At 38.2% G+C, this 25000-nt stretch overlaps 1 protein-coding gene and 1 long non-coding RNA gene across 4 annotated transcripts in view; one reads left to right on the forward strand and one right to left on the reverse strand.

Annotated features, from left to right (window-relative positions):
• Positions 1 to 25000, forward strand: part of LOC136829875 (uncharacterized) — a 304668-nt gene that overhangs the window by 95632 nt on the left and 184036 nt on the right. The window lies entirely within an intron of this gene.
• The window catches only part of LOC136829873 (uncharacterized), a 231531-nt gene that overhangs the window by 84040 nt on the left and 122491 nt on the right, over positions 1 to 25000 (reverse strand). For 2 of the 3 annotated variants that reach the window (XM_067088934.1, XM_067088932.1), the window contains exon 2: positions 20615 to 20642. The gene's annotated coding sequence lies outside the window, so the exon portion shown is untranslated. The remainder of the gene's footprint in view (positions 1 to 20614; positions 20643 to 25000) is intronic. The other variant, XM_067088933.1, reaches the window with a different exon arrangement.

Genomic DNA, 25000 nt, shown 5'->3' on the forward strand with positions numbered 1-25000 from the left:
AGAGAGAGAGAGAGAGAGAGAGAGAGAGAGAGAGAGAGAGGGAAGGGGTAGATAAGAGAATTATTTGCGGAGTTGAAGAAAGACTGTGAATTTTAGGTACTTATCAGGAGAGAGAGAGAGAGAGAGAGAAAATAAGTATATCTTAGTTTAACCAGACCACTGAGCTGATTAACAGCTCTCCTAGGGCTGACCCGAAGGATTAGATTTATTTTACGTGGCTAAGAACCTGCTGGTTACCTAGCAACGGGACCTATAGCTTATTGTGGAATCCGAACCACATTATGACGAGAAATGAATTTCTATCACCAGAAATAAAGTCCTCTAATTCTTCATTGGCCGGTCGGAGAGTCGAACGCTGCGCCAACAGCGTGCTAGCCGAGAGCTCTACCCACCCCTCCAATGAAAAACAGAGAGAGAGAGAGAGAGGGGGGGGAGGATATGAGAATTGTTTGAGGAGCTGAAGTAGGTCTGTGAATTTAAGGTATATCACTAGAGAGAGAGAAAAAAAAAGAAAAGAATTGAGAATATATGGAGAACTGAAGAAAGCTTTCAGTGATAGGAAAATGTCAGTACGGAGAGAGAGAGAGAGAGAGAGAGAGAGAGAGAGAGAGAGAGAGAGAGAGAGAGAGAGAACGTAATTGAGACTATTTGGCGAACTGCAGAAAGGCTTTGAATAACAGGAAAACGTCATTACAGAGAGAGAGAGAGAGAGAGAGAGAGAGAGAGAGAGAGAGAGAGAGAGAGAGAGAGAGAAGACTCCTGTTGGGGCAGGTCAGGATTTCCCTTCAAACGTGGCGGCCCGTCATGTGGTTTCCCCCCCCCCCCACCTTTTTCCTCTTCCTTAGCAGGAAATAGAGAGAACAGAGTGAGATCATTGGGACTTCCCATCCCGTTTATATATATATAATATATATATATATATATATATATATATATATATATATATATATATGATGCGTTCACTTATTGGTCTATGTATATTATTTAAATTTCCAATTTCCTCATTAGGTTACTTTTGTGATAATATGAAACCCAGGCAGTCAGCCCATCATGGAAATCAAGCAGCTCTGAGTCCGGTCAATACCTGAACGGATGACCATAGATGGGACCATTCTTCTCCTTTTAGCTGAGTTCCACACTCAAAAAAAGTCGTAAAAAATAGGGAAAGAGTGTCTCGCCGAAAAGTTCTGCGCAGTATTTTAGGAAAGTGTCAGCAGAGGTCGCCCACGTGACTGACATCAATTGATAAGATTTTGGGAGGTCGCCCACGTGACTGACATCAACTGATAAGATTTTGGGAGAGATAGGAATGTAACTTTATGTGGAGAAGTGACATTAGGGAGGGCGGGTGCGTTGATTATAGAGCCTTGGCGGATGATTGCGATCTCATAATACACTTGTTGTGATCTTTTTAGTTTTCTGTAAAAGAAAACTATTAAAGAGATGGCTATTTGTCTGTCCGTCCGCACTTTTTTCTGTCCACCCTCAGATCTTAAAAACTACTGAGGCTAGAGGTCTGCAAATTGGTAAGTTGATCATCCGCCCTCCAATCATCAAACATACCAAATTGCAGCCCTCTAGCCTCCGTACTTTTTATTTTATTTAACGTTAAAGTTGGACATGGATCGTGTGTCTGGCTACGCTTTCCGGAAGTTTGCGACGCTACCTCACTCTACCGCATCTGGGGAGCAACTGAAGCGCTACCGGTCGTAGGCTCGTAGCTGATAGTTTCATACAGCATTATATGTTGTACAGAAAACTCGATTGCGCAGAAGAAACTTCGGCGCATTTTTACTTGTTTTTTGTGTATGTTTTTCAAACCGAACTGGTGAAATATTTTTCAGAATTATATTAAATGCGTTTTTAAAGTCGGGTAACTTTAATTTTATCACTCATAATTTTAAAGAAACTTTAAACATGCAAGATCACTTTAAAGAGTTTAAGGTACGGTAACTTAAAATAACAAAGCGTATGATTAAAATACTAATATATATATATATATATATATATATATATATATATATATATATATATATATATATAGAAATATGTAAAATGTATCTGATATTTTTACTACAAAAAAGTAGAAATACCTCAAATGTATCTGATATTTTTACCACAAAAGTAGAATATGCTTTCTAAAATACTACAAAAATACGAAAATATCTCATATACCTGATATTTTATCTACCAAAAGATACACAAGACATTCCCCTTTCCTATCAATATGTTTTCTAAAACACAACAGAAAGGAAAGAGAGAAATCTCTCGAGTGTGGCTGTTGTGTTCACTACAAAAGAAAAATGCATCACTTATTTCTGTCGGCTGTTGATATCACCCAATCTGAAACAGGCAAAAGGTCTTAGTAGACAATGCTTGAAAATCGAAAGATTTTATCCAGCCGGTTTAACGTTGGGTCCGGCTCACGAAATCCTTCGCAAGGATTACAAGGTCTTTAGGACCACATGGTGACCACGCGCATGCGCGGCGCTGGAACATATGCAGGCGCAGTAAAAGTGTGAGGGAACATTCAGTCATTAATGAGGAACTGAAACTGAGAGATTTGGCATCACGTGCGAGGAATTCATGACAATTCCTTGAATAATTGGCTGGATTACTATTTTGTTAATATCCGTAATGATTGTATGACAGTGTAGGAAGGTTATCCCGCAACCCAAGTGTGGTAGAACGTGGAAGGCAGTTTGAGGTGTGTTAAGGAGAAATTTGAAAGAAATCGAATCAGTAGTTTTGCTGCAGTGACTCAAGTGGCGCTGATGAACTTTCGTTTCCTTGTCACTGGTGATGACGTCGTACTGCTCGAAAGGTCTATCGTTTTTTTTTTCACTTTTCTTGTTTAGTGAATTAAAAAAAAACTTTTAGTTTGGTCATTAGATGGAAGGGTGAGCATCAGTTCATACTAGACTATATCAAGTCCTGAAACACTGCTGATCTTTTCATTGGTGAAACTAAGCAACGCTGACTATGGTTAGTAAATGGCTGGGTGGCCAACAGTTGGGGCCAGACGCCTTTAGTGTTTAAGCTGTGACCATGAATTAATGTTTGGAAAAATCTTAGTAGTATGGTAGTAGCGGCCATGGGTCACAGTGAGACTCGAAAGGTAGTTAGATAATGGATAAGGGCAAGAGAGAAAGAGAGAGACTTGGTAAAGGAGGGGGAGGAGAAGAAGAAGAAGAATAAGAAGAGGAGGAGAGAGAGAGAGAGAGAGAGAGAGAGAGAGAGAGAGAGAGAGAGAGAGAGATTACAAGGAGGGAGGAAAAAGAGTGAGTGGTTCCTTCACCCGGTATAATTGGGCTGAGGAGTGGTTGGGGTACCACTCCCATTATTCCCCCTCTCTCTCTCTCTCTCTCTCTCTCTCTCTCTCTCTCTCTCTCTCTCTCTCTCAACTTCATTCCTTATGGAAATGGTATGTGTTCCCTCTCTCTCCTCCAAGCTTTGGGCCTTACAGAAACAGTCTCTCTCTCTCTCTCTCTCTCTCTCTCTCTCTCTCTCGTAAATCACGCGCTCCCGGAAACAAAATGAAGAGAGATTGCGCCTCCCACCTCTAAGATTCTGTATAATTTCCATCTCATCATTATTAAATTCTTCCTGAAAGAAAAAAAGAGAAAATTATTTATGAATACAGTGAGTGCAGTAGATTAGGAATTTTCAACTGGTTGCTCATATATTGTGCAAATTCTTTTGGTCTCGTAAGTGTTCCTTATTGGTAACTGTGAGAGAGAGAGAGAGAGAGAGAGAGAGAGAGAGAGAGAGAGAGAGAGAGAGAGAGACTTAGTTCAACTTAAGTTCTGTTCTTCCAAAGGCCAACGCACCTCAATTACGATTCTTATATTCAATTTATAACTGTAAGCAAAACTATACATGAAATGTAGAAACGTATAAGTAAATTAAGAATTTTTAATTATCGTCTAAAAAAATTGAAAAATTTAACGATATTCACGTCAGTGGAACAGAAAATATTTTAAGACGCATAAGATCTTGTCAAAATATGCGAAATGTAAATTATGAATCGCTGAAAATTGTGAAATGATTATTTTCCACCCAAGAAAAGTAAAAAGAACTGAAACAGAAAAAATAAAATCCAGAGATTTCAAAGTCCTTCCAACTACAATCTGAGGAAGGCAAGAACGTGTCCACGGGGAACAAAAACACGTTCAGGAACGCGTGACGTTTATGCAATGAACAGATAGCATCCGTCAGTGAGATTGCAATTCCTGATCTCATCGTCGAAATTACTGCGATTTCTCTGCTCGTCGAGTGTCTGAAGACTCTGCAGTCATAAACATCCACGGTTATCTACCTTAGGGGCCATCTGACAGCTGCTGTCCGCTTTTTCTCCCCCTCAGTGCCGCAAGGCTGCTCACTCAAGCCCAGATGGACGTTAATCTTGTCTGTCATTAATGTAAATGCAGAAATGAATGAGGTCTTGAATCTTGGCCCCTAATGCCCAGGTTTAGATTTAGTCTCTAAATTTCCTGATGCCCTCGAGTCTTGGTGCCGTTATTGATATGAACATTCGACCTAAGGTAACTCCTCTTTGAATTAATGTTTCTAGGAAAATGTATGTGTGTAAGTATGTGTGTATGTGTGTGTGTGATATTTTGCCTTCCAAGTCACATTCAAATGATGATCCCTGCTAGGAGTTAGGCATATGTCATCTTGAGTGTCCATTTTTTAGGGAGGTGTGTGTGTCTTCTTTGAAATCTCCTCCTATGGAGGTTGGAGGGCTCTGAAGCTCTCTTTTGTATTGGATGCAGTCCCCTCTGAAGCTCCTTATAGCTAGATGTATCTCTTCTTTAAAGTCCATTTTTAAGAAGGTTTAGTCCTCTGAAGTACCCTTAGTCCCTTTTTTAGTCCAATGAATTCCTCTTGGAAGTCCTCTGTTTTGTAAAGTTTGACTCCTGAGTGTTCCTCCTTTTTTTAATTCCCTTGTGTTTAGCGTTTCCCCTTTGAAGTCTCCCATAAAAGAGTGTGCCCTCTTTTAAGTCTTTTTTAAAGTATAATATTCCTCTCGGCATTTGTTTTCATTGAGCGTGAAATACTCTTTGAATTCCCCCTTTAAATGAGTCTTAGAAGTCTTCCTTTAAAGAGTGTCTCCTCAGAGTCTTTATTTGGAAAGTATATAATCCTCTTTGCATTCGTTTTCTTGGAGTGTGAAACGCTGTTTGAATTCCGTCTTTTAATAAGTCTTAGAATTCTTTTAAGAGTCCCAGTTTAATGTCTGAAATCCTCTCAGAGGTCCACATTTAATGAGTCTGAAATCCTCTCAGAGGCCCACTTTTAATGAGTCTGAAATCCTCTCAGAGGTCCACTTTTAATGAGTCTGAAATCCTCTCAGAGGTCCACTTTTGATGAGTCTGAAATCCTCTCAGAGGTCCACTTTTAATGAGTTTGAAATCATCATGGAAATCCCCCTGTCAATCAGTCTTAAATTCTCTTACTGGTTCACTTTCAAAGAGTCTGAAACACTCTTGGAAGTCCCATTGTAAGTCCCATTTTAACGAGTCTGAGAGACCCTGAGAAGTCCCCCATGTAGGAGTCTGAAATCCTTAAGGAATTCCACTGTTGATGAGTGAAATTTTTGTAGATATCTGAAACGCTCTCAAGAGCCCACCCTTAGTCAGTCTGAAATCCTCCTAGAGGTCTTGTTTTAACGAATACGTATTCTCCATGAAGCCCCGCTGTTAGGGACGTCTACTGGAGACTACCTACAGTAGGAGTCGGGGAGGTAAGGAACCCCCACGAGAATTCTTACAGGTCATTCCCCTCTTACGGAAAGCCGTCTGTAGGAACAGGATTCTACACCCACGGTATATAAGGTATTGGAAAAATATGGACAATAAACAAAAAAAAAAATTTAAAGAATAAGTGAAAATTAACCGATAATAAATTTACAGATTTGAAATTGTAATGAAGGGAGTGTAACAATGTACAAGAAAAGTCATCTTCCATTAATTAAGGACATAAAAATATAAGCATGCAGTAGTAAATGTATATGTTTGTGATATGTACAAACATAATTCTTAATCAGAGTGTCAGAATGATGATAAACGTAAACTTAAATAAGAAAAATATATTGAAACGTCAGGAAGAACCATGTAAAAATTAACAAGGAATCGCATTATAATGCTTTCCAAAATAAGCATCATTCTATAAACTACGGAGTAATGACTTACTCTTCAAATAAGGAATTGTGCAAAATGAAAGGTACTAATAACCTCTGAAATATATTGATTATTTTTGCTAGTGCAAAAAAAATTAAATTCGTAGGCAACAAATTATTGCCAGTAATCATTAGCCTCTGTTAGGCTGCGACGACAATTAGAGATAACAGCAGTGATTAAGAATTATGGGAAAAGAAATTCAGTCTCTAAAAAGTAGGAAATATGTAGGTTAAGAATGCATACATTTCCTGCAGTGAAAATGGAAGCAAGTAGAGGGAGATATTAGGTGATGGTAGAGAGATAAGTCTCTCATTAAATAGTGGGGGAAAAAAGGTGCTATTAAGAGTGCTACCTTCCAGCACGGTGCTTGACCTCAAGTCTTGACAGAATAGAAACAGTCGTTGTGGGAGAGGCAGACACCAGTAGGATGGATTAAATGAGATAGCTTCAAAACAGGGGAGAAACAAGTGGAGCAGACCCATTCGCCTATTTGCGAATATTGAGGGAACTTTAGTTACAAATCCTTCCATTGGGCCTGAAAGCTTCCGAAAGACCAATCGCCATTTGCACCAGGCCCTCCCAGGTCAGTTTGGCTTTCAACAACCATCTTTAGTAAAACATGTCATAAAAAAAGTCAACAACTTACCACACACATATCACAAACAGGTTCAATACAAATCAACAACTTACTGATAGTTCTAACCAGTGATTCACATGATTATCCAGCATTTGCACCTAAGGCTCATTCTCCACTGACTGTCGTCAACTTGTTTTCAACATGTTTGTGATATGTATGTGATAAATTTGCGACATATTTATGACTTTTTTTCACAGATTTTACTGTTGTTGAAATTCCCTAAGATGGAGTTGTTTTCAACATGTTAGTGATATGACTGCGATAGTTGAGGACGTGTGTCTGACATTTTACTGTAGCGTAGACGCACCATGAGGTTCTTGACTTGTTTTCAACCTGTTTGTGATATGTAAACAACAAGTTGCCGACTAGTGTTTAACATGTTTTACTGAAGTGGATGCAGACTAATGTTGTCTTTCCATGTTTAGCTCAGGGTAATCCACGGGCTTCAGAGCTTTTAACCTCAGCGGCACTTTCCAGCGAGATTTATGTAGACGATTCCCACGCACGGAAGTCTTGGAAGTTGCTCCTTGGAAACCAGTAATCCTTGGATTGTTTTCCCTCTACAGCCAGGCTTTTGAACTAATGTCCTTGTTCTGTCCTAATTCTTATTCATGGTTTTGTCTTGCCATGGCAACAAAGGAACATGAGGCTAAGTCCCCTTTGGCCGCTCATCGACAGTAAATGAGGTACAGAGCTGGAAATTGAGCTGATGTTTTCCCCAAGTGAACGTTGCGTAAGGCTCCAAAAGATGACCTGTTCTCTTGTAGGAGATATTAAGAACCGGATTTGTTTTCCCGGTAACTCTTCCGGGAGGAGGAGACGAGGAGAGAGAGAGAGAGAGAGAGAGAGAGAGAGAGAGAGAGAGAGAGAGACGCGTAAGGAAAAACGAAAATTTAATTCTTCCACTTACTGCATTTAAAAATAAAGAACTGATTATTTTTTCAATAACAAATGAGATGGTTTTGACCCCAGAAGAAGCGATAGGCCAGTTTTGAAAGGAGGAAGGTTATCTTACTCTGGGAATACGGAAGCAAAGTTAGAACTCAAGTTCTAAAACGAAAAATTCCCCTTATTTGTTCAACGGCACATTCCTGTCTATTATTTTCGCCTCCATGTCTTGTCAGTCAAGACAGCAAATCTGCCACCGTTCAGGGTGATAGCACCTGTTAGGGGCAGGGTTGGCACCTTTTGAGGTGATAGCATATAACTGGAAGAATTCCTCAAAATATAAGAGAGATTTTTCTTTATTTCTAGTTGAGCGGTGAGCGACAACTTTTTGGGCACAGACTTCCTTGAGCTAGTGTGTGTGTGTGTGTGTGTGTTGGGGGGGGGAGGGGATATTTAACCCTTCCATTCGTTAAAAGCCATGTGTGAGCGGTAAAATTACTTAGTGACACGATAAACCAAAGTATAATCTCTCTCAAGTTTGCTTTTAAGTATTGTTTCTCACGATAAACCAAAGCATTCGCTTTTAAAGCTTTGCTTCTGAGTAGTGCTTCTCGGGTTTCATTCTCTCATCGTTAGCCATAAAAATCAACATCATGGCTGCAGTTTCTTCTTGTCATCATCTAGGTTTTCTCGAGTTCTCTTATCTTGATTGTATTTGCCGTTTCCACTAACCCTCTGCATTGTCTTGCCTTCTCACTGTGCCCTTCACGAACCTTGAAAACAGAATTACAATTAAAGAAAGTTCCTGTACAGTAGGCTTTCCAGAATTGTTGGTCATTTCATCGTCGTGGTCAGACAGTTAATGGAGAAGCATTTCTATACGATTTTATCACATTTTTCACAAAGTTGACCTAATCTGACCATTACATCTTTCCTAAGACATATTGAATGGTGAGTTTGCCTATCTGACCTTTACCTTTGACTTCTGGCAAGACTCGAAATGCCATATTACCTTCGTCCCTTTTTTCTTGGTGAACATCGTGCATCTGGCATGCAAATGCCACTGGTTGCCTGTAGCAAGAGAATTAAAAAAAACTCGTCACCAAAACCAGTTGTAAGGCATTGTTATTAATAATTAGTCGAACAAACCATTGGACTGAAACTCCGAGGCCTCACGGGGCTGGCTGGCCTGAGAGGAATGCATACACGCAGAATAATGGTCTTTCATAATAATTATCTGGAGTAATAATCAATGATTCGTGGAAATTTTGCTAATAAATAACGGTGTTTTTAGAGCTTTTAATAATGACACTTATTATTCAGAAGATGAACCATATTTATATAGGACAAGCCCACCACATGGGCCACTGACTTGAAATTCGAGCTTCCAAAGAATATTAGGGCGTTCATTTGAAAGAAGTAACAGAAGGTAATAGGAGATACAAAAGAAGAGATCAGTTGTTAGAAAAGAAGAAATAAATTAACAAAACTGGTAAATAAATTCTTAGAACAGTGTCATTCGACATTTAGAAATAGAGGAGTGGTCCCAAACGTGTTTTACTGTAGATATTGAAATTCATTCTTTGCTTGGAGACTAGGCCACGTAGTGAGTACTCGCCAAATATTCACAAGTGATAAGTGTCACCGATTTGCGGAGGTTGGAAAACTAAACCTGTTTGAAAAGTCCGGTCTTGTAGCTTGTGTTTCTCTCTCTCTCTCTCTCTCTCTCTCTCTCTCTCTCTCTCTCTCTCTCTTTTAATTAAATTATTACCAGCTACAAGGAACTTGAGGAACAAAATATTAGTCTCAAATGATTTTGTAGATGAACATAAGTCGAGTTACTGACAGGGAAAAAATTTCCTAAATATTTTATTATTATTTCAGCAGTGTTGGGTCTGAACAATAATTGGACTGGTTACCTCCACTGAATATCAGGCTGATCTCGCGATCATATGCGCTCTCGTGCATAGCTGTTTTGAGGCCTTTCGGCATAAGGTTTGGGGCTAGCAACCCCATCCCAAAAACCAATGAAGAAGAGTAAAAGAGAAGCGTCGTGCGCAGCCGTAACCCCCATACCTCGTGAAAATAAGCAAAAATTACTGAAACTTGAGGCAGGTCTTGGGATTCGGGGGCGAACGGCAAAATTTATCACAAACACTCTCTACCTCAACCCTCCACCCCTCCCCCCCGCCTCCCCAACCCCTCAACCTCAGTATTCCCCCCGAAAATAAAATTGAACCTTCTGAAGTAACAATTGAGTGAAACTTCCTTACTGGGTGTATCCGAATATCAGACTCCTAGATCGTATCAGGGACCTTTAGGATAATGAAGTACAGGTATTGAAAACTCTCTCTCTCTCTCTCTCTCTCTCTCTCTCTCTCTCTCTCTCTCTCTCTCTCTCTCTCTCTCTCTCTCTCTCTCTCTCTCTCTCTCTCTCTCAATTGGAGTAGGATGATCATGTACTAATATCTTAAGAACAGTTAGGTAAATAGGTACATTATATCTATCTAGACTTGAAAAGTATATGTATATAATATATACTCGTACATATATATATATATATATATATATATATATATATATATATATATGTGTGTGTGTGTGTGTGTGTATGTACATATATATCTCGTCTTATTTTCATCTGGAGCAAGCTTTCCTAAGGAAAATTGCCTAATGTGAAGAATATATATATATATATATATATATATATATATATATATATATATATATATATATATATATATATATATACATAAACAGTAAATACGCCAATTTAAAAACATTATCACATCCCCTGGTGTAAATCGCATTGGTTAAACATTTATCTAACATTAACATAAAGAGACAGCAGTTGAAGATCGTCAAACATCCCCACGAACAAATCTCATTGAATTACTGAGGACGAAACCTGGAAAGCTCCAGTGAAGATCCGTGAGGAAAGCTGGCTGGATCAGCCTCAGAGGACTGGAGGAAGGCACAGAGGAAGGGGAGGAGGGAAATTTATGAATGCAAATCTCCTCTCACTATAAATTTCGACGAATATTAAGTGCCCGGACCGTCTATATTTGGTCTCCATAAAACTAAAGGCAATATTGCCACAGTCCTTTAATAGACTTCAAACCTGGACTTCAGTTGGAGCCGAAGACTCGAAACTGATTGGAATCTCATTGTTCCACCTTCCAGACCGCTCCCCCCGCCCTTTTTTTTTTTCCCTTGTGAGTCCACTGTGGTTGGTCCCGGCATTTACGAAATAATGAAGGCGAAGAACCTAGTACTTTTCGTATTTTTCTTTTTAATTTTAGGTATGGCGGTCGATTTACCCTCCTTTTTCATTCAATTTATGTGCGCGCGCAGGTTTGGTCCAGATATGCAAGACATAAGATCTCAGTCCCGGGGTCTCTTGATCAAGGAGGTTAAGCTTCGCTGGGTAACTTCCGGGCCACAATGAGACCTGAAAAGCCAAGAGAGTGATACGTGGCTTCGGGCCAAAACGGGCTCTTCTCTAGAAATAGGTAATGGATAGAGAGATTGAGATAGAATGTGATATTTTATGACTGAAATGTTTTATATATCCATGACAGAGGAATGATTTACCAGTCAAACATTACAGGAAAATTATCTGTCCTATTTCTTTCTTGCTTTACTTAATGCCTATGAATAAAAATGAAAGAATAAAAGTGATGTAGGATTTTTCAGTAGTATAAAACAAATTAATAGAATTTGTCCAAGGTGATGATACGCTTCATTCAAAAAAATGAGTAAACTCTAAGAGAAGACAGATAAAAGGTCATTGAATTTGTTCCTTCTTAACACACACACACACACACACACACACACACACACACACACACACACACACACACACACACACACACACACACACACCACCACCACCACCACCAACCGCTTTATTGTTCCGCGAAAAGGCAAGCATGCAAATGACTGCTTCGTATTGGCTAATTAAACCTTGCCATTGACCAATTAAATTGCGATTCTGCTTCCTGAAAGATTCCTGCGACTTGTTTTCTGGAGGTAAATGTGGACAGCTACATTTTTGTGCAAATGCGGATTGCTACAGTTTAATTTTTTTTTTTTTTTTTGTAGAAGAAAACTATTAAAGAGACGGCTAATTTGTCTGTCCGGCCGCTCTTTTTCTGTCCGCCCTTAGATCTTAAAAACCACTAAGGCTAGAAGGCTGCAAATTGGTATGTTGATCACCCACCCCCCAATCATCATACATACCAAATTGCAGCCCTCTAGCCTCAGTGGTTTTTATTTTATTTAAGGTTAAAGTTAGCCATAATCGTACTTCTGGCACCGGTATAGGTACTTACAACTCAGGACACCACCGGACCGTGGCTGAGTTTCATGGGCCGCAACTAAGAGTTTCATGGGCCGTGGCTGAAAGTTTCATACAGCATTATACGCTGTACAGAAAACTTCGGTGCATTTTTTACTTGTTATTTTGTGCAATGAAAATACTAGAGTTTGGGAATAAGGACTCTTGATTGACAGCTACTAAGTACCGCTGACACAGCAATCTTGGTTTTGATATTATATTCGCTTTTTCTATTATTAGCATTATAGAAGTAGATTACGGTTTATTTCGTGAGGTACACAATTTTTGGTATGTCATTTAAGTGTTCTTTTCTTCATCAGATAATCTTTGTGTATGGGTGTTAGTATTAGGTCTGATCATGTATTATGCATAGATAACGGTCCGTCGACTAGTAAAAAAAATTAAATGGAAAGAATACAGAATGAATTCTCTTTACTCCTAAGAAGCTTACCAGTAGAGACAAAGCAGTGTAGACTGAATGAGTCTTGATAAGAAGATAGTATCTGCAGACAATCCCATTGATTTCAACAGGAATGGTATAAGACAGAAAATGTGTCCAAATAGCATATATATATATATATATATATATATATATAGAGAGAGAGAGAGAGAGAGAGAGAGAGAGAGAGAGAGAGAGAGAGAGAGCGAGCTAATCAGACCTGTCCCCCGACTGGCTGTCGGCCTAAGAAACAGAAGATCAGCGCCTGCCCTATGAGCCTACAGAGGCCCAGGAGGACTTTAACTTACTCAACAGATGATTCTCTGACTCCCATTGGGACTGAACCCCAGTCTCTCAAACGAAAGCCCAGGGCTCTACCAAGTGACCCAAACAGTTGTGAGTCAAATTTATATATTATAGATATATAATGTGTGTGTATATATAAAAAATATTTATATATGTATATATTATATAAATATACATATTAGATAGTATGTATGCATGTATGTTATTTGACCAGCTTTGTGGCTGTAGCCATGAGCCTAGCAACCTCATCCCAGTTATCTGCTGTGATCGAAAGGGCTCACGGCTTAGCCAGAGACCCTAACAAAGTGAGTAAGGGCCATAGCAAGTTATTTTATTTATACATTATTTATTTCAATAACGATTTTAACCCCCTTATTTTGGCAGATCTTGATTGGTGCCCACAGCGCGGTCCACTGGTTTTCAGCGTCAGTTCAGGAAACTTGTTTTGTCTGTGGTTACTCAGTGATTTTGTCTTTTTTTTAATTTTGTATTGTTCTTTGTTATCGTGATGTCTGCGGATTATTATTATTATTATTATTATTATTATTATATTATTATTATTATTATTATTATTATTATTATTATTATTATTATTATTATTATTAGGAATTTGATAACAATATCGCTTTTCTATTTATAATAATAAATAATAATAATAATATTAATAATAATAATAATAATAAGAATAATAATACTAATTTTATTTCCATGCCAACTTTACTTATTATTATTATTATTATTATTATTATTATTATTATTATTATTATTATTATTATTATGGAAATCATAATCAGTTTTAGCCGGAATTTGATAATAATAATAATAATAATAATAATAATAATAATAATAATAATAATAATAATAATAATAATAATAATAATAATAATAATTGTATTTCCGTACCAACTTTATTTATTTATATATTTATTTATTATTATTATTATTATTATTATTATTATTATTATTATTATTATTATTATTATTATTATTATTATTATTATGGAAAGATAATCAGTTATAAAAGTAGTTTTAGACCAGTGTGGCCTGTTTGTTTACAATAATAATAATAATTAATAATAATAATAATAATAATAATAATTAATAATAATAATAATAATAATAATTTTATTATTATTATTATTATTATTATTATTATTATTATTATTATTATTATTATTATTATTATTATTATTATTATTATTCTTGATAGTAATGTTAATTTCACACCGACTCTATGTACGTATGAGAAAATTCCTGAAATTCAATTTAATTTTTTCAACAATTGAATACCGCCGATACTCGCGTATCCATAAAAAAAATAATATAATAATGATAATAAAAACCGTGTATTAATAAATACACAAAAAGAAAACACCTGTGTTCATTTGCAGGTGCCTCCCGGAGTCGCACAGATGCGTTTAACCAGGTGAACGAGATAACTAAAGCTACATCTGGTTTCAGCTGGTTAGAACAGGCAACACCGTCTGTGTCTCTTTCTGGGAAGTTAAAAAAAAAAAAAAAAAAAAGATTTGTCCTCAATAACTACAGTATACGATGACGGTAGCTAAAAATAGCCCTTTTTTTCTGAAGCTGCGTTAGGTAAAGGTAAGTTTTTTTTTTTCATTTTAAAGCAGGTTTATTTAAGTATAACATCATTTGAGTTGTGACAAGATTGAATTGCCATATAGAGTTTCTCTCTCTCTCTCTCTCTCTCTCTCTCTCTCTCTCTCTCTCTCTCAGAGCAGCGGTAGAGACAGAAAGATGATTGATTGCTTCCAATAAGAGTCAGGTATTAAACCTGTTTCCATTTCGCGTTGTGTAATTCCTCAAATTAGAAAACGTAGTTTGCTCTCTCTCTCTCTCTCTCTCTCTCTCTCTCTCTCTCTCTCTCTCTCTCTCTCTCTCTCTCTCTCTCTGTTGTTCTGTCGCAACAGGGGGTGCGTCAGCCCCTGACTGCGACTGGAAAGGGATTTTCTAATTTAATTTCCTAATCTTATTACTCAGTCGGATTCCCCCGAGCTAAGTAGGTGAAATTGGGGATTTTTCTGCGGGTGTTGAGGACTTGCTGAAGTCGCTGTTGTAAATTATCTTAATCAGACCACATTGAATCACATTTCCCACTTTCTTTCTTTCAATCCCCAGCTGAAACCTCTCACACAGAGCCAACAGCATTTAATAAACCCAAGAGGCCTCCGAAGGGAAATCAGCCAGGAGAGAGAGAGAGAGAGAGAGAGAGAGAGAGAGAGAGAGAGAGAGAGAGAGAGAGAAGTTATAGGAAAATATGATAAATGTGTGAATACGTGGAGCAGAAAATAAAATCGATGCACCTGCTGAATTCAGGAGATGACGTCAGCAGCAGCAGCAGAGAGCAGGAATGAATTTGCTCCTCGCTTAGACACTCGGAGACCAGAAGACTCAACAGCTGCACAGGGAGGCAAACTATTCCACAGTTTGTTTGTAGCCAAGACGAAATTCTAGCAAAGCAAGTCTTATTAAACCTGATGCTAGAAAACGTCACAGTGTGACTGGCGGCAAGTCCGGAGGATCTTTCCCAGGGTTGTTGAACGAGATTGGGAAGACGAGGAGGAGGAGAAATGAAAGGTGATGGAAAGATAAAGTGAGAAATGACCGAAAGAAATTGGTGACAAAGTGGAGGGAGCAATTTTGAGGCCTTGAAATGCTGTATGCAGTGCGCCCTGTCCGGCACATTGTAAGCAGTTCTCCTCTAAGTGGGTGAAATAAAGTCATGTAATTGAACCTTAACTTTCCTTCAGTGCTTTAAGTATACGATTCCTCCAGTCTTAGAGAAGCAGAGATCAGTAGCGCGGGCAGTCAATGACCTCATCTGACCCACCCTTGAAAAAAGTAAGAAAGTAAAACTGAAGAGAGAAAAAGGGAGGGTCTCCGTCCCTCCAGGGAATTGTAAAACCCGCCTCCTGAGGAAAGGAAGATTATGAGTCGCGGGGAAACTTGGTCAGGAAATACTGCTTATTAGACTTTGCAATAAAAATAAAGAACCAGTCGCCATGAGAGTCAGTTCTGGCATGATAAACTGATGACTCATAAAATTTACAGCCGCCATTTTGATTTTTTGCACCGGACTTCAATTTTCCCAATTGTATGATCAGTAAATATTGGCTAATTTTTGGCTGAGTTTTTCATGTATGGCTACATATCTCGCTAATTTGGCTTAATTTTGCTTAATGTAGCCAACAACTTTTTCAGGAAGGCAGAAATACGTATTTTCTGGAGATTCAAAATGGCTGATTGGTAGGCATTTCAAAAGTGAAATGGTTTGGTTGCGACTATTGAATGTTGTTTGCCATAAGAGGAGGATGACGCTGCCGATTTATATATTTGGTCTTACCACATCTTTTAGTTCTCGGTGTGCAATGCTGCGTCTTCACGCTTAACAACATTAAAATGATGTATTTCTGTATACGTGTGTGATGCTTTACATTATATTTATATATATAATATATATATATATATATATATATATATATATATATATATATATATATATATATATATATACATATATATATATATACATATATATATGAATATATATATGTATATGTATATATATGTATATAACTATGTATGTGTATATGTATGTATAATATCTGTATATATAGTATACTCTTTACTTTCCAAAAGGGTCCCTAACACGGTGTGTGTGTTCTTAGGAAGACGAAAGCTTATTGTAGAACATTATTTTTGGTCGAAGCAGTTGGAAGTGTAACTTGGGTTTTCCCAAGTCGCAGGGGCTTCAGGCAGATTGCTGCTATGCCCAGTAAAATGCCCTTGCCCCTTAGGAGAGAGAGAGAGAATAGACCCAGTTTTGCTTGTAGTTATATATATACACATATATACAGTATATATATGTATATGTTATGATGTTATATAAAATGGTAAAAAGCGACCATTATGAAGTGCGAATTTATTCTAGTATTTCACACAGGCAGACCCAGCCAAAGTTGAGCAGCCTTCGTGCGAAACCAGCACGACAGCCCTCGCACGAAAGCCCTTCGTACTCTGACTGTTTCAACAGGTTTTCCCTCTCGGAATGCATGAGGCATTTCCCCTGTGTCTCAGGGGAAGGATTAGGGATAAGAACCTCGTATCCAGATTGGGGTGTAAGGCTGGCAATTCCGCTGATGGAGGGGCGTGTGTGAGCCTTGAGGGAAGGTGTGAAATGTGTGTGTAATGTCCCGGACGATTTCAGTTTGCCATTTTGAAATGCAGGTTGCCTGCTGATTCTGTCTCGGTTCTTGTCATCTTTTGTTCTCTTATTTAATTTTTTTTTTGTGAGGAGACATTATCCCAATTCTTGTGCAACTCCTAATGTATTTGTAATTGAACTCAGATGTACCAAAATCAGAGGTACTGTGAAATATGATTTGAAATACCAGACTTAAATGAAAATAGTTATAACTAATTTACACGCATCATATTGTTAATTATTTGCATCAACGAACTGTTGATATACTGTACAAAGCTAGATACTGAAAGAGACAAAGTCCTCTTTCACTTTTGAGATTTCTTGATTTTTGTTATTATGGAAAGAAACTCTCATGTGGAGCAATGTCAAAATAAATTGGTTCTCAATTTTCTGACTTAAAACAACAAGGGGGTAACAAGCAAATATCGTAAGTAAGGAAACTCAGATATACATACGTAAACTGACATATGAGTCAGGAAACCCAAGGCAATTGCGCATGTGCCTCTCGTATGAACTACAGCTTCTCTTAATCGTTTAAGCATCGCTACCACTAACAGTTCCGTGGAGATTGTGAAGTTGTGTTTCCGTAAAGGCAGCAGTAAAACAGACATATAAATTCAAGATTGACATCTCTGATGTAAGAGAAATTTTCCCTGGGCTCATTGAGTTACTTAAAAATACAGAAGAATGATCTCTGCAGTGTTGAGTCTTTTATTGCAGTCAGGATGGGTATGTGGCGGATGGGCCACAGTGCAATTAGAATTCCCAGCAGAACCTCCTATCTTATAGTTTGCAGTCTTTTATTCTGAAGCTTTCATTCTTTAGAGACGTAACAAAAGTGACCTTTCTTCCCCGCATATGGCAATGAGGTCAGTAGCTGCCAGGAGACGCGGCGAGTTACGGCGACCGATTGACGGGGATTGTCTTGAGGGCGTGGACGGGGAATTCCTGCGTTTGTGTGCTTGTGTGTGTATGTGTTTGTGCGTGTTTGGCTATTCTTGTTTTGTGTTGCAAAGCCATTTTTAAAGAGGTCCAGGATGAGAAAGTAGACGGATGTACAAACGTGAGAGAGAGCGGACAGTTACGAGAGAGAGGGAGAAAAAGGATTTTCTAAGATGTTTCAAACAGTGAAAGATAAGACTTTGATCTACGTGAGAGAGAGAGAGAGAGAGAGAGAGAGAGAGAGAGAGAGAGAGAGAGAGAGAGAGAGAGAGAGAGAGAGAGCGCAAAGTTTTTTATGTGTGAGAGTTTGGGGAGTGAGAGAGTTATATGAGAAAGATTGAAAAGATTCTTTTAGCAGAATATTCAGAAAGACGGATTGCGATAGAGGGAAGAGAGTTGATTTTTATGAGAGAGAGAGAGAGAGAGAGAGAGAGAGAGAGAGAGAGAGAGAGAGAGACTCTGACTTTGTACCAGATCACATTACCTTCTTTGGAAGTCTGGGGAATTAGGGGAAGGCAAGAACTTCTGTTTTATCGTCAACATTTTATCGCCACAATCTGTTGACCATAATAAGTGATATTTAATCTGGTGTTTCATTTACCATTTCACCTAAAGAGACCAAGCCTCTAGTCACTAAACCAGGCGAGGAGGGAGCACGGTGGGCGCTGTTCCTTACAATTCATTATGCCTCTTTTGATTAAGGCTCAGAATTATGTACCTGGTTAATAATTAACTGTTGTAGGATGCGATTTAGGTGGAAAGAGATTGAGGGAGAAAAAATCATTCTCTCTCTCTCTCTCTCTCTCTCTCTCTCTCTCTCTCTCTCTCTCTCTCTCTCTCTCTCTCTCTGTGTGTGTGTGTGTGTGTGTGTGTGTGTATGTGTTGCTATATTCTTTAGCGTGATAAAGCTTCTTGTTAAGTAAGGTCACCAATTCAATTAATCATTAGACGTCGAGGGCCACATGTTTACAAAATCTCCTCCTCCGAGTATCGCTTTCATTCAAGGCGTTGGCTTCAAGGATCACTCCTCCCAAAGATATTTGGCTGCGAAGGTCGTATACCTTACAGGTATTTTTCCTTAAGATCCATCCCACCCCTCCCCACCTCCCCAGCTCCCTCCTTTCCCCGAATGTCTTAGGTTCGACACCTGCCTGTTTTTAAGACCATCTTCGAGGAAAAGATATAAGATTGGAAGGGTTCCTGCCTGCAGAGTTTTGCTGGAGTTTTTGAAGTGTTGCCTACTGGTCGCGAGAGCCACCTTCTATTTTGAAGTCCATCTCCGAGGCATACCTGCCTAAAAGCTTTTACTTGATTGGGGAGGCGCCTGCCGAAAAAGTGTTGAACTTTGAAAAGCGTGGCCTACCTGCATGATCTTTAGGAAAATGACCTGCTCAAGGTATATGACTCCAAGGTCATGTCACACACTGAAAAGTCCTGTCGATTCTGTTGAGAAGAATATGAATTTGGGAACCAAACCGATGAAAAGGTTTTTTTTTTTTCTACAGGACAGTTTTCAAACTCCCGTACTGAATTAGTAAATATTACTACCACAACAAAAAAACGCACATACACACACACACGCGCGCGCGCAAAAAACAAAAAAAAAAAGTTTAGAAAAATCTCATCTTCAGAATCATCATCTAGAAGGTAATGTGATCAAGATGACACTTGTGTCTTTGTAGTGGAAAGGATTTTTTTTTTTTTATACGGGGTTTTCCCGGGTTTTGCTTTTGCGAAGAATATTCTCTCTCTCTCTCTCTCTCTCTCTCTCTCTCTCTCTCTCTCTCTCTTTTGCATTTGTTCAGATAATGTATTTGCTTATAATCCTTTTTTCTAATGTACTACGTCAAAAGTGTGTGTATATATATATATGTACATGTATGTATATATATATATATATATATATATATATATATATATATATATATATATATATATATATATATATATATATATATATATATATATATATAAATATAATATATATATATATATATATATATATGTATATATATATACATATATATAAATATATGTATATCCATGTATATATATTATATATATACATATATATATTATATATACACCATCTATGAATTGTAGATCCTGCTGGCACAGGCTTCCATGACCACTATCGAAATTTGTAGCTGAAATTAGGAGTCACATTGAGGCCCGAGAAGCCATGCCCACATGCGAATATTTGACCTTGGCCCAAAAAAACCTTAAACCCCATAAACGGAAACGGCTTTTAAACCACCGCAAACCATTCTGTTTTCCCCGTAGGGGGCACTCCAATGGGGGCCTTTACCCCCTGGGTGTTTCTTACAAATGAATTTGGTTTTCCTCTATTATTTCATCCTTCGTCCGTCAATTGGGACGGATTGTAGGATGATGCATGGGAGACCTCATCCTGCGATGTTTGATGGTTTGAAATTAACGCGGCAGAATGGAGGATGTGTGTGGAACGTGTATGTATATACTCTTTATATATTATATATATATATATATATATATATATATATATATATATATATATATATATATATATATATATATATATATATATATATATATTATATATATATATATATATATATATATATATATTATTTCAATAATAGTTCAGCAAATAAAATGTATATTTAGTACTTACGTTATTCGATGTTCTCTCGTATGGCCTTCTGAAAGAAAAAATAATTGCATATTAATTCCACAGAAAGTAACCAGTTAAGAAATGTTATCCTTATCATTTTATTACAAAAAATAGCAAAAAATAAAAAAGTTTTTTTAAAAATAATTAAGTAGTGACAGTTTCTTTAACTTGACTGACATTCTTCAATCACAGTATTGCAAAAAATGTGCAAGGACATCAACTTTTATGCTGAAAGGTAATTCATTTACGAAACCCAGACTTACGAGGTGCAACTCTCTAAAGAAAATGAACTTGACTCTTTAAGTGGGACATAAAACTAGAAGCAAAGTAGTCCAGACTCGGATACAACGGTCTAATTCGGAACGCAAGAGGAACGCCAGTGTCATGGCTTCTCTTTTTATTTTCTTCTTCGTTACTCTTTTCGTCACTACTCCGACCATTCACGGCTTTGTCCTGGATTCTTCCGTGCCCGTAACGAACGCCATGAGTTTAGTTTCCGTGTCTCCTGGCTGCCCCGAAAACATGTTTCGAATTTGGCGGTCGAATAAGCGTAGATAACCTTCAGGCGAACTGCCTTTGTGGAGAGGGACCGGTCATTACACTATCCTCTTCCCTCCTACCCTCTTCCCTCTCTTCCCCTCCTCCTGTCTCTCCACCCTCAGAAAAAAACTGCTCAGAAAGAAAAAAGAAAAAGCACCAACGTTTTTACGTCGGTCTAGAAAATAGGTTGAATGGAATGCCTTACACAGTTTCAGTTCTAAAACAAGGAGAGGGGGCGGAGGGTTTCCATCTGTTCAGTACGCTGCTTGCTCGTAGTATATGATGCAAAAAGTTAAAGAAAGAAATATTTAAAGCGACATTGAAAAAATTCTCGCTTACATCTATTTCTCTCTGATCAGAGGCAAATCATAATGTTGCTGGGAGTATAGTTATTGGGATGGTTTTGGCGGTTCTGATGCTTTCCCAGTGCGAAGCTTCAGACCCTCCTCATTTTTGTTTGTCCCACTGCTGATGTCAGAGTGTGCATCTCTTGTGCAAGAGTTTCCTGTCGAAATTATAAGGTCCCAATTGTCTAGCGTTCGTTTTCTGAAGGCTGCTAACTCTCCTAGTGGAATTTGGGAACGAGAAAGGAACAGATAAATTGGATTGTTGTTGCAATTAGAGATAAGGTTATCAGGGCTTGGAGAATGGGGAGGCTGTGAGAACGTTTACCGGAACGGAAGACGATCTGGAAATTAAGACATTATAAAACTACACACTCAGAGAGAGAGAGAGAGAGAGAGAGAGAGAGAGAGAGAGAGAGAGAGAGAGAGAGAGAGGGGGTGGGAGGGAGTGAGATAGAGATACTACAGCCTTCAGAAGATAATTATCAAATACGAATTATATATATATATATATATACTGTATATATACTTAAATAAAGTGCAGGGCACTTAAAGACTCACACATCCGGTAGAAATTAACAAGCGAGAGCCGAGTCAGCCAACCAGTATCAAATCTCTCTCTCTCTCTCTCTCTCTCTCTCTCTCTCTCTCTCTCTCTCTCTCTCTCTCTCTCTCTCTCTCTCTCTCTCTCATTCAAAAGATGATGACGATTGTCGGGACATAATGAAGTTGGTGATTCAGCATGCAATGGGAAATTGCAAAGCTTATGTATGCGGCTGCCTATTGTTGCGCTGCAAGAGCCGAATTATTTTGTTTGTAGCTCTCTTTTGACGGGAGTGAGTGACGCAAGCTTCTGTTAGCGTCCTTTGCGAGGGTCTGATTCGTTTGTTTCTTTTGTCTGACGGGAGAGGAGACCCACGGGAGATGGTTTTAGCTTCTCGTCAATGACACTTGACATATTTGGCCTGAGAATCGACTGCTTTTATGCTGCTTTCTTATAAATGTTTAGCTTATATCGTCTGTAACACTTGGCGGGAGGGAAGCTGCTGCTGCTGCTGCTGCTGCTGCAGATATTGTGGCTTTTTCTAGCATCAGGTTTAATACTACTCAGTTTGCCATTCCAGCTCTTTGCTCACGTCTCCTGAATTCAGGTGCATCGGTTTTTTTTTTTTATTCCCTCATATTTCTTTATTTATCACCTTTTCCTATAACCTCTCTCTCTCTCTCTCTCTCTCTCTCTCTCTCTCTCTCTCTCTCTCTCTCTCTCTCTCTCTCTCTAAGCTGATTCTCTTTTGGAGCCCTCTTGGGTTATAGTCTGTTGACTCTGACCATGAGTGGTTTCAGCTGAATATTTAAAGAAAGAAAGAAAAAGTTCATTCCCATTTATGGAAGCCATGAAGATGATAGAACACTTACCTAGTTGCTTTATTCTGTCCCTCCCCTAATAGTGTATTTTTTTTCATATTTGACTTCTTTCCTTCTATCCGGGGTAGCAGGTTGCCGCCATCAGTGCACCTCACGTGGTGCAATGCATGTATTACTTAAAGGAAGATTCTGCAGCGTCCCTGCTCCGTCCCATAGCTGCACCCACTTTTTAGATTTTTACTCTATCCTTTCTTCAGTCATGCTGTCCAACCTCTCTAACTATTACTTAGTGACGCTGTGGAGTTTCCTCTCAGTTCCACCTTTAGATCCACGTACTTTTTCTCCTTTATTTTCTGGATCTGTTGCTGTCCAACCACTGTCACTCCCTCGTCTCCCTCAAAATGGAACAACACCAGATACTGTTCTTCCTGGCACTTAGACCTGCCGTCCTTAAAGAGGAAGATTCTTTTCTTTCGTTCTTTCTTTCTTGTTTTTAGGTCTTAGGCTTTAATGGGTACTGGGTTGTCCACCCCATTGGCCTCCTGCCTTTAAAAAAATTGTGCCCGAGAATATGTTATGGAATATTACACAAAAAATTTATTTACTCAAGATTGATCCTTCAGTTACGTCTCTTCTGTTGGGAAATAACTTGAAAATAACGCTATTTTCTGAAGTCTTCGAGAGTAAATGTGTTAAGCGGAAAATAAAGATCGCTCTATTCCTGAAGATAATTCTAAATAACGCGTTGAAATCTCCAGAAACAACGTGGAATTGAAGCCAAGATTTTGTAATCAGATTCTCTAACCCAGCAACTTCCCTTTGCCACAGAAGATAATTTCACGTAATGCGTTGAAATCTCCAAAGAATCAGTTTTACCGAGATATTAAAAGAAGATTCCTTCTTCCCAGATGCTAATTTTGCCTAGCATGGGGTAATCTCCAGAGGTCAATTAGTAAATGAGTAAATTCGCAATGGTTTTGTTTTCTCAGAAGGTAACTGTTCTGAATTGGCCGAAGTCTTGGTTCATCCTTTGACTTGATTCACCCTTTGGCAGTTTCCTCTTCTGATCTGAAATTCAAGTCGAGGTTTTGGCATATCAATTTTTGTTTTGATATATTAAGCGTACGAGTATTTTACTGCTTTTCTGTTTACAAATGTAAGCACGCAATATCTGACTGTAAATCTAACAGAAATGTGACTTTGGTGGCTTCAAAAGTGATGATAAACTTGTTTGTCATGTAACAAAAGTGAAAAGGGCTCGGTAGCTCGTACCGAAGTTGACCTCTCTGGGGTTGGCTGATCCCTTATCCACTTAGGACCGCAATAATCGCCAATTCTATCCCTGCCAGAGTCATTATTTTGCTAAGGAATACTATTGCCAAATTCATTTCCTCCAAGTCCATAAGATTTCATCATAAATATGTGAATTTCCTGTCAATTTTGTTTTCGTGGCAAAAAAAAAAAAGTATTACTTTATTTTTGTCTGTATTGTTCGTATTGTTTTTTACATTCTACCATGTTATTTAAAGCACATTCTTGAGACAGTGAATAGTGTATTCATGATCCCAGGGTTATAAAACCATATTTATTTTGTAAGTCGGTGCAGGGAGCATATCATAATTCTTGTCACAGTATTTGCATTCGCTGACGCCAAACAGCTTCCTGCTCGGCCCAGTTTGAAAGTCTGTAAACTCGCCTACTCCTTGATAAGCAATCTCGAATTTCATTTGGCATAATGGACATCGCCAAGTTCCTTAGCCTTAGCCAAGCGTGCTCAGGCACTTTGAGCTCGAAAGCAATGTGTGTGTGTGTGTGTGTGTGTTTGTTGTTGCTGAGGCCGAAGATAAATGCAAGCAATTTCGTTTTTTTAGTATGATGTTGATAGGTTGTGTTTTTATTTCGTTCGTGCTTAATGGGAGGTTTTATTTATTTATTTTTTTTTTGTATTTGAGTCTTGTTCCATTTGATTGTGTTTAGGGGGAATAATGATGATTATAGTGATAATAATGGTCATTTGGAAACTATGAGCAAATATGTATGATCAAAATTATTCCACGAGTTTTTAGCTGTGAGAGATGATGACAATAATGATGCTTTTAAAACTTAATAGGAATTAATATTAGTAGTATCAATAGGA

Source organism: Macrobrachium rosenbergii, chromosome 45 (assembly GCF_040412425.1).
Source record: "Macrobrachium rosenbergii isolate ZJJX-2024 chromosome 45, ASM4041242v1, whole genome shotgun sequence".
Taxonomy (NCBI): Eukaryota; Metazoa; Arthropoda; class Malacostraca; order Decapoda; family Palaemonidae; genus Macrobrachium; species Macrobrachium rosenbergii.